Source organism: Haemaphysalis longicornis, unplaced genomic scaffold (genome assembly GCF_048455015.1).
Source record: "Haemaphysalis longicornis isolate Haplotype H1 unplaced genomic scaffold, Haemaphysalis longicornis Haplotype H1 scaffold_1, whole genome shotgun sequence".
NCBI lineage: Eukaryota > Metazoa > Arthropoda > Arachnida > Ixodida > Ixodidae > Haemaphysalis > Haemaphysalis longicornis.
The window spans coordinates 389,720,494-389,731,579 of record NW_027526203.1 but is presented as its reverse complement, the minus strand read 5'-3'; the positions used below and the strand labels follow the sequence as shown (position 1 = coordinate 389,731,579).

Sequence of the window (11,086 nt, the reverse complement as noted above, 5' to 3'; positions counted from 1 at the left end):
TACGCGAGCTCAGTTCGCGAGCAAGATTAACGCCAACATGGCGAAGACGGCGCGCATGCCCAATTTCGCCCCGAGAGACGAGTTCCGCGTGGTCATGCGGCCACGTGGCGGCCTAGAAGTAGGCAAGGTGCCGCTGACCGACCTGCGAAGAGCCATTTTCGCGGCGGCCAAGGCGAGCGAGGAAGCCGAGCGGGAGGACACCATGCTGCCGAACCTCGCTCAGAACATTCTAGTAGTCAGTACCCCGAGCTGGGAAAGGATGATGCAATACGAGGTCGTGAAGAAGATCACGATCGGAGGACGAGAGTTCGAGACCTACGCGTATCGGGCGGCGCCGGAGGACACCTCTCGCGGCGTAATACATGGCGTGGGTCCGGAAGACACCGCGGACGACATATTTCGCCACGTGGTCAACAAACACAACCCCACTGCCGGTGACGCTCACCGCCTCGGCCAGTCGACGGCGGTCGTCATCTTGTTTCACGGAAGCAAAGTGCCGTTTTACGTGCGGTACGGTGGCGTAGTTACGAGATGCTACCTGTATCGGCAGCACAAGGAAGTTTGCAAGATTTGCGGACTGATCGGCCACAGAAAGGACGTGTGTCCCACGCCGAACGTTCGGGTATGTTTCGCCTGCGGGCAGAAGAACCCGGGCGACGGGCACAAGAGTCACTGCAAGCCGCGGTGCCGTCTGTGCGGCGGCCCACACCCCACGGGCGAGGGCTCGTGCAAACACAAATTCAAGACCCCATACCAAGTCCGCAAGCGGCAGTGGGAGCGGAAACTCGAAGAAGAACGCGCGAAGGCGGCCACGTCGGCGCCGGCGCTCAAAGTCAGACTTTCTAGAAGGGACGACTTCCCCGAACTCGCCCCGCCGCGCGGCAGCAGCCGCGGCAGGAGCGCGTCGCGCGGGAGTGCGCAGCGCAGGAGCGCATCGCGCGGCCGTCGCGCCACGTCGCGAGGCCCCGCCTCCTGGGCGGCGATCACGTACGGTGCAGCTGGCGGAGCAGCTGCCGCGCCGGCTCGCCGGCGCTCAAAGTCCGCTCGTCGCGAGCGCTCGGCGTCCAGACGGAGAAGCGCTAGCCGCTCGTCGCCACGACGCAGCAACGACACGAAGCAAACGAGAGCCTCCCCGGAGACCGTGGAACTACGCAAGATGGTGAAAGAGCTACAAGCCACCGTACACGCCCAGCGAGTGACCATCGAGCAGCTCACCACGAAGCTCGAAGAGCTATGGGGGCCAAAGTCGACCACGGGGTCAAAGCCCGCACCCGCGGAGACAACGAACGCTAGCCCGGCGGAACGTCCGAGCCGGGCGACGAGTTGGAAGCAACCGCCGCCAGTGAGAGACCCGATGCCGAAGCCGGCGGAGGAGCGACGGGAATCCCCGGCCCACGAATACTACATAGAAGAGGAATGCGACGAGGACGCCGACGACGTGGGCTCCAGCGTGTCGGTCTCCGCATCGAACGTCCTCGACCTGAGCAAGACGCCGGGCTACGCCGGCTTGAACAACCGCATCAGAAGAATAGAAAGCCAGATGAACCGCTGGGGTAGAGACCTCGAGGTCCTGGAGAAGAGAATCACCAACAGGCTGATGCAAGCTTTCCAGCAGCAGATGCAAGCCTTCCAACAACAGATGCAAACTGCTATCCAGCAGCAGATACAACAACAATTCAGCAAACTGACGGCACCCGCGTGCGGAGTCGTACAAGAACACAACAACCAGGTCACCGTCAACGTATCGCCATGATGACGACGGCCCGACATCGCACCTCGCTACGAATCTGGCACTGGAACGCGAACGGCTTTCGGTGCCGGAAAGCGGTCCTACAACAGCACCTCCGCACCCTGGCGCTGACGGAGCAACCCGACGTCATCATGGTGCAGGAAACTCACGCGGAAGACGCCGGCGCAGTGTCCCTGCCGGGCTACAGGACGCACGCCAGCCCGCCGAGCGCTCGCACCTGCGGGCGCGGAGCGGCGCAGGGCGTGTGCACCTTCGTCCGAAAGGGCATCGCGTTCGTCAAGCACGACGCACTCATGGGAAGCCGCGGCAGCGCGATCGAGCTATGCGCGACCGAGCTGACGGTGGCCACCGGCAGATGCAAAGGGAAGAGCACGAGCACGACCGTGATGGCGGTCAACGTGTACAGCAACCCGCAGCACCGGCAGCAAAAGTTCAAGTCACTACTGCACAAAGCACGCGGAGCGGTCTCCGCATGCGACGGCGCCGTCGTCGTCGCGTGCGGGGACTTCAACGCACGACACAAAGAGCTCGGCCACGCCGATACTACGGTCAAGGGCCGGGACCTGCTGGAGGACGCCGCGGAAGCGGACTACGTTCTCCTCACGGACCCATCGCACCCCACGCGCATCGGCACGTCCACAGTCAGAGACACTACCCCGGACCTGGCGTTCCTGCACTTGCCCGACGACCGGACGGCGAGCTGGAGAAACACGGGAGTGAACCTGGGGAGCGATCATTACATAATCGAAGTCGTCGTCCCGCTCCGACCCAACGGCAGAGGCGGTGACGACACCGGAGACGGGAGCATCAAGCACCGACTCACAAACTGGCACGAGTTTCGTACCGAGGATTTGGGCGAGATCAAAGACATCGAAGAGTGGTCGAGAAGCATAGTCGCGGCCGCGGAGAAGGCGACGACCGTCACGGAAACGTCCGAGGAGACCGCGCGCATGGACCCCCGGCTCGCGCACATGCTGGAGGCACGACGCTCGCTACAACAACGATGGAAGCGGCAGCGGCACAACCGTGCCCTTCGCAAGAGAATCGCAACGCTCGGCCGAGAAATCGAAAAGTACAGTCGCCAGCTATGCGCGCAGCAGTGGTTCGAGCTGTGCAGCGAGGCCGACGGCCAGCTCCACCGGGGCGGCACGTGGAAACTCCTCCGCCACCTGATGGACGAAAGCCAGAGTAAAGAGTACCAACGACACCGGCTCGCGCAGATCATGTACGCGGCGACGAAGGAGCTCGGGGAGCGGGAGGTTCACAAGCGTCTCAACGAGCGCTACCTTCCCGAGACCGCGAGAGAACGGCACGGAGAATATGCCGGCCCGCCCAACCCCTCGCTCGACAGAGACATCGAGGTGTGGGAAGTCCGGCGCGCGACCCAGGCCCTGAACTGCCGGTCGGCGGCGGGCCCGGACCGAGTCACGAACAAGGCGCTGCGCAACCTGAGCGACGCGGCCGTAACCTCACTCACGAAGTACTTTAACGAGCGCTGGCGAGCCGGCAGCCTCCCGCGACAGTGGAAGACGGCCAAGACGATACTCATTCCCAAGCCCAACAAGCCGCCAGGCATAGAGAGCCTGCGCCCCATCTCCCTCACGTCGTGCGTGGGGAAGGTGCTGGAGCACGTTCTCAACGACCGGTGGCAGCGGTACCTGGAGACGAACGACCTGTACCCCGACTCGATGCTGGGATTCCGCTCGCGTCTGGGGACGCAGGACGCGATGCTACTGCTGCAGCGCGAGGTGCTGGCCCCGCCAACGAGGCCGACCTCGGACAACCGCGCCATCCTGGGCCTGGACCTGCAGAGCGCCTTCGACAAGGTGAAGCACTCGGCGATCCTGGCCCAAGTGTCCCGGCTCGGCCTGGGACAGCGTTCCTACAACTACATCCGGACTTTCCTAACCGGCCGCACGGCCCGACTGGAGGTGGGCCAAACGCAACTAGAAGAGCGAGAGCTGGGCAGCGTCGGCACGCCGCAGGGCTCGGTGATCTCGCCGCTGTTGTTCAACTTGGTCATGATCGGCGTGGCCCGTCGCCTGGACGAGCTGCCCGACGTAAAGTATACGATCTACGCCGACGACATCACGCTGTGGGTGTCGGGCGGCAGCGACGGCCACATCGAGTCGGCGCTGCAAGAGGCGGTGGACGGCATCGAGGAGAGTCTGCGCGGCACGGGTCTCCGGTGCGCCCCGCAAAAGTCGCAGCTGCTGATCGTGCCCCCGTCGGGCCGGTATCACAAGAAGGCGTCGGCCGAAGCGGAGCGCAGCATCGTGGTGCGAGCGAGCGACGGCACGGCCATACCCAAGGCGGCGAGCATACGCGTTCTCGGCATGCACGTGGACGCGAGCCGCCGCTACAACAACACCACCGTGGAACGGCTGATCACGAAGATTGGCATCGCCACGCGCCTCGTCAAGCGACTGGCGACGCGAGCGCGCGGCATGAGAGAAGCGAGCCTGCTGCGGTTGCTGCAGGCGTTCGTCGTGAGCCAGGTGGCTTACGTGGGAGCGTTTCATGAATGGAGGACCCAGGAACGAGCTAAGATCGACGCGGCGATCCGCAAGTCATACCGGGCGGCCCTGGGCCTACTCAACGGCACGAGCAACGCGGCCCTCGCGTCTCTGGGAGTGCACAACACGCTCGCGGAGATCAGCGAGGCGCAGAGAGTGGCGCAGCTGGAACGCCTGGGGTCGACCCGGACGGGCCGGAGACTGCTGCAACGCGTAGGACTGGGCTGCCCCTTCGAGGAGGAGGACGAGCTGATCCCGCTACGAGACGACATAGCCAACAGCGTGGTGGTGCCCCCGCTCCCGAAGAACGTCGCGCCGGGACGGAACTCGGAACGGAGAATGGCGCGGGCGTGCGCGCTCGCCAAGGAGTACAACGAGAGAGGCGATGCGGTGTTCGTGGACGCCTCCAAACATCGGGACCGAGACGACGCCTACGCGGTGGTGGCGGTGCGAGCCGCCACGGGAGAACTACTGAGCGCCGGCAGCGTGCGCGCCAAGTCCGCCAGACAGGCGGAGGAGGCGGCGATCGCGCTGGCCCTGCTCCACCCGGGGACGAAGACGGTGTTCAGCGACTCCAAGTCCGCGATAGCCAACTTCGCCAGGGGCACGGTGTGCAAGACGACGATGCGCGTCCTTTCCGGCATCGGAGAGGGAGCGCGCAGGAACACCAGCACGACCATCCGGTGGTTTCCGGCTCACATGGGCCGGGAGCTCCGCAACGGCCACCGAAACGTCAACGAGGTAGCCGACGCCGCGGCCCGTGATCTCGCCACGTGCCGAGCCGCGCCAGCGACGGACGCCGACGTCGACGAGGAATCGAGCGAAGAAGAAGGCTACGACGCGGAACCCCTGACCACGTACGGCGCGACGCTGCGCTGGTACAGGGAAGAGAGGCGGGCCTACCCTCCGCCCCATCCGGGGCTCGCGAGGAGGGAGGCCGTGCTTCTGCGGCAACTACAGACTCGGACGGTGCTGACGCCGGCGCTCGCGCGCCACGTGTGCCCGGACCTGTATGAAGACTGTGTGTGCAGTGTTTGTGCGCGAGTGACCGCGGACCTGACCCACCTAATGTGGGGTTGTGAAAGACACGACGCGAGTGACGGGAGGCCGACCCTCCCTCCGGACGTTACGGACTCGATCGGCTCTTCGGAGCGCGAACACCAGCTAAGGGCTATCCAGCGGCTCGAGGCTGCACTGGGCAAGCAACGGCGAAAGGAGAACCCGCACTCCTCTCGGCCTCCTCCTGCGGGAGCGAGGGCTAGGGGAGACAGCGGCGGCACTCCAAGTAGCCCGCGCCGACCAGACGCAGGCCTCGGGGTCGGCCCGACGCCGCAGTGAGCGGCGAAGACTACGGGATGGTGAAGCCCTGCGAGCAGTAGTATTAACTCTATGCCTGCGAGGCCTGACCCGTCCCCGACTGCAGGAGTACCAATAAAGTCCTTTCTCTCTCTCTCTCCAATATCCCCCGTATATCTCGTCATTTAAATCACTTTTTTTCTTTTTCGCTCATGACACTATATGGATAGCGCTTTGAAATATTTAAATTACGCGCTTTTCTTATGTCATCTCTGAAAATGCATTCACATTAAAAAAAGGGCTCAATCTGCTTTTCATCTTGTCAAGTGGATTGGACATTGGTATGCGCGTGCGCACCGGATAAGGACCATACCGTAAGTACTTATATGTGTGGGACTGTATACGTGCGCGTGCTTATGGCAAGAGAGCTGCCGCTTGCAGCGGACAGAACGCCTAATTTTACAGGCACCTACGTTATTTGCCCCGAAAATTCTTAAGCACTGCGAAATTTCCAGTACAAGGTCTACCTTGAAAATTATATCAGCCAGAATATCAAAATTCTGAATGCACAATGTGTACCTTGAAAGTTATATCGGCCAGAATATCGAAATTCTGAATGCATTGTAAGGAGTGTGCTGAAATCATGAAACTTCTCAAAACCCAAGGTATGTCAGTGGTTTAACTGACTATGGCAGTATCATTGCGCATGGAAACACAGCTTCGCTAGACTATCCAAATTAAGTTCGGGCAAAAATAAAGTAGGTGAGAGAGGCAGTTATTCTGTATGGCGCGCTTTATCCTGTCGCCGTTTCACACCAGGGCTATCCTGCAGGCTTCGACGCAGACTTCCGTGAACTGAGCCTAGTGGGAGCCGGGGGTTCAGCGCGCCGGCTCTTCGAAGTTCAGTTCCTTGCCGTGTTTCATCTTGTGCCAGCGTATCTGCACGATCCGCACCCTGGATCCGTAATGGGGGTGCTGGAATTCGATTTTTCGCTCTGGTCGGCTGGACCTCAGACTGGGCGCATCCAGGATGTCCACAAGGTTGATGGCCGCGATCACGTTGATGTCATTGCTCCAGCCGATCCCGTGCAGCTGGCTGAGAAGGCCATGCATTTCGCATTGCACCTCCCCATCGTCACCCCACTCCAAGTCGGGCAGCTTGGTGCCGATGCTATGGTGGCTACCGATGGCGTCCAACTCGCCGATGCGTCTGATGGCCGAGGCCTTCTTTGCCAGCCCGAACGCGTCTCTCGCCATTTTAAATGCAGAGCATTTCAGTAACTCACGATGTCACCCGCGTTGACGTCTGTTGTCGTCCGTAGTCGTAGTCCGCACCCCTCCCCCTACACTATATAAAAAAAAAATACTATCCGGCGCCTGGTTTCGATCCCTCGACCCTGCGGGCGGAACGCAATGTACATGGTGCTCTACCCACTGCGCCACAAAGCCGACACAGAATGGGAGGCTACGAACGCGCCTTATATCCTTGACTCATTCAAATTACTGCTGACGAGCGCTCTCTCGTCAGCAGTTGCCACATGTGCAACAACATTAACGTAACGCAAACTACTTAACGTCGTGCGCCCCCGGAAATGCTCTGCATTTGATCGTGCCCCTCGCGAGGGGGATGTTTCACTGCGTCGCCATGCGAACAGTTTGCCATTATAGTTTCCGCCCGCTTCGGTCGGTGTCGCCACGGTTGAAACCACGGCAGGGGAGCTGCGCGGGCGTTCGTTGATCGGCGTGCGTTCCGGCGTGGTGGTTTGATGGTTGTGGCGAGTTCAGTCTGCACTTGGGATTTTTTCCTCCATCGCCGGTGAACCTTTTGAGCCAGCTGGCAACCCGCGAGTTTGGGGAACGGGGATCTGGTCTCGGTGGTGCACCCCCGAGCCAGTACGGTCTTTCCGGTTCCGGGAGGTCCGCAGAGAAGCTAAAGGGCTTATTGCGAGGTTGGGGAACTTCTCCTTGTGCGTCGAGGGGAGAATGACCGCCTCGTACAGATCTTCGATCTGTTTGTCGAGGCCACCGATGTAGCTGCACTGCTCCGTGGGTCGATCGTCTACCTCGATTTCTGTGACGCCCGAATCGCACATTTGCGGTAGCGTCTCCAGGACGACGTAGAAGTCATTTTCGACTGCGACAAAGTGGCCGCTGCGCAGATTTTCGGCGTCCACGAGCCCGATAAGTGGCAGGAAGAATGTCCGGTGCAATGACGTGTGGACGATAACCGATTTGCCCTTTTGCTGCACGCAGCGGTCTGCGCTGGTGCCGTCCTCATCGCCAAGAACCTGGCGGTCGACGTTGTGCACCTCGGCTATATGAGAGACTAGATGTGGAAGCTTGTGTCGTGGATTCCCTTGATCTTCTGCACTTGCGGTTGCAGCTCGTTGGGGATGTCCAGAACCACGAGCTTCATGTTCGGGATGTCGCCGTCCAGTAGCGCTGTTTTGCGAATAATTTCCTCCTTAGTCATTTTGTACACGTAGTCGCAAAAAGATTGGTCACCTGTACTCAGGGACATGTCTCTGAGCATCTAAATACCAGTCGTCCTTCCTGAAGTCATTGGCGGATCCAGAGGGGGGGTCCGGATGTCCTGACCCCTCCCTTAATTTTTGAATTTAAACCTCCAAGAAGATGACCACTCAGATCGCAGAAAAAGGTGAATTGATGACTTGTATTCCTTGCGTTTTTGCTTCCCCAAAATTTCAGTGAATAAATAAGGCTCCTCCTTCTCCTCCTCCTGCTCATCATCATCATCATCACTGATAGGAGCTGACCCCCCTCTCACAAAAAGCCTGGATCCGTCCCTGCCTGAAGTGCCACTAAGCCTCCCGAAACACTTCGCAAGTAGTATACCCCTGACCTGCCCCCTCGATGTCCTTACTGCCATACCACCACTCCATCAGACCTCACACACCTAGTTTGGTGGTGCCCAGGTTTCGCCACGCACCGTACAGTAAGTAGTAGTAAGTATTGTTGAATAAGGCGGACTTAGCCTTGCATAGCTGCCGGCAATTGCTCCGCCTAATCGTCCCCAATACCATATCAAATCTCTCAAAGTCATAACACATCACTTAGTCCTAAAATAACAGACCCGCTATGTCACCACACCTCACTTAGTCCTGTGGACTGCAAGAATCCGAGTAGGAGATGAGACACCTCTCTTCGCACAATCCAGTGGTCCCTAGGAAAAATAATGTCCTCTGATGTAGCATGAGGCACTCCTAACTTCTGGAGATCACGAAAAAAGTTCGTCCGCTCAGGGTTGGTTTTGGAGCAGTTCATAATGAAGTGATCAATGTCACCAGTCACACTGCACGAGGGGCACAAAGGGGATGAAACAATGTTGATTTTATGTAGCCAAGCTGGTGTACGGGCTGAGTCTGTTCTTACGCGGTGGAGCAGACAGGCTTCGGCTCTTTTCAGGCCCTTCGTCACGACTGGTTGATGTACTGGTCGCCACAGCTGCCTAAAGTGCTCGCGAACGGTCTGTTTCTGTATGCGTTGGAAATCGCACCGCGTTTGCACCGTCCTTGTAGAAGATAAGGCGTCCTTGGCTAAGCTGTCAGCATGTTCGTTTCCCGCTACACCGACGTGCGACGGGATCCACTGGAATTGCACGGTGAAGCCTTCATGCTTAAGCCGCTTTAGTAGGAGTAGGGATCGCTGACAGGTCTTTTCAACAGGTATACCCCGCTGCAATAGGTGAAGAGCTGACTTTGAATCGCTGAATATTGTGACTTTTTGCCTTTCAAACGATGACAGTTGGCGCAACGCAGCTTCTATGGCAACACACTCACTCGCTGTAGATGAAACCAAAGGCGTCACCCTGGCAGCCCACGAAATATTCAAACTGGGTATGAAAAAAGCCGCCGCGCACACCCCACTATTTGCGTCAACCGATCCATCAGTGTATATGTGCAGAGAGTCCCCGTATTCCCGTTCCAAATGCTCCAGCACCAGCGATCGGGCTTCAGCAATAGGTGTACAACACTTCGAGCGCATATGAGGGATGGTCAATGCACAATCCACACTCTCGTGGGACCAAGGCGGGTCCAAAGTAGCCCTTTTCCCAGGCCATTTGGGACACAGCACTCCAAGAGTGTTTAGTGTTGCATGAGCACGAGACTCTACCCTTAATCGTAGATGCCGCAGCAATGCTAAGCCAGCACTTGTTTCTCCGAGGCGCAGCACTTGCATAAGCAAACGTTGAGACGCCTGAAGACGAAGGGGTGTTGACTGCGCCTCATGGAGGATCTTGTTGTTTCCAGCTGCTTGAGGGACGCACCGTACATTCAAATCACCCCAACCACATCCCGATCCACAACAAACTAGTGCACAACTACTATCTGAAATTGCAGTTTATTCAATTGAAAGCGGTATAGCAGGGGTTGTTTGAGTGGGCCCTCCCACGAACGAACTGGCAAACCTGTGCGACCTCCTGACTTTATTGCGATCACCACGAACTGGCCCATTAATTGCAGATTCCAAGGACTGGCCCAGTTATTAACTCTACTGAGGAAAACCAGCATTTATTTATTTTCTCTTACCCTCCCTCTCCATTCCTTTCGTCCATCGTGACCAGTGGACATCCGCTTTTTAATAAAGGTTATCTCTCTCTCTCTCTCTCTCTCTCCTAGCGCTGGCGTCAACCGTCATTCTCCTCCTCCTCCTCCTCCGCCTCCTCCTCCGCCTCCTCCTCCTCCTCCTCCTTTTTCTTCTTCTTCTTCTTCTTCTTCTTATTCTTCTTATTCTTCTTCTTCTAATGTGTTCGTTCATTGCGCACCGGGGTATTGGTCGAGAACGGCTATTTTTGTTTAGGCAAGTGTGTGTTTCAGGATTTAGTGGTTTGGAAAAGTTTTGCCTATATAAAATGAAACCTCAAAGCTTCAAGATTTCATTTTAAGTTTTGACCGTGCGCCTTAATTTAGGTACAGACAGACAGACAGACAGACACACAGACCGATTTATTTATTTATTTATTTATTTATTTATTTATTTATTTATTTATTTATTTATTTATTTATTTATTTATTTCACAAACCGTCATGTTTTTGTTTCTACAAATGGCGTATAGCAGGCTAAGCGAGATGGCTCGGCTAACCTCGCTTTTAACTTTTATTTCATTTTCTCGCTCTCATTCAGTTGAAGGCGGCTGGAACACACCACAAGAAAGGGATTGGCCCTGAGTTAGTAACATCTATTTATGGCATGTTAATCTCAGAAATAACACAAAAAAATAAAAAAAAAAACAGGGTGTACCACGGGACGCCGAAATTTCGCTGAATATTTTGTTTCTTGCCTTTCTTTTGCGAAATCGAATGAGTGCAGAACGTGAAGCGGAGGCGCCACCAAGCCCGAGCTCGAGCCTAGCTTACTCGCGAGCGCCCATGACACGCGCAGTTCCACGCACCTACATCTAACCCTGCCGACGCAACGTTCGAACGCAACGCGACTTCCTCATTGGCAGCACTCACGGCCCGAACGATCGAGCTTTCTGCTAAGACCATCGTGTAAGAAGATG

General features: G+C 57.4%; 1 pseudogene; it reads right to left on the bottom strand.

The window, feature by feature from the left end:
- Positions 1 to 6,441: 6,441 nt before the first annotated feature.
- On the bottom strand, positions 6,442 to 8,083 carry LOC144160821 (26S proteasome regulatory subunit 6A pseudogene; annotated as a pseudogene).
- Positions 8,084 to 11,086: the final 3,003 nt, after the last annotated feature.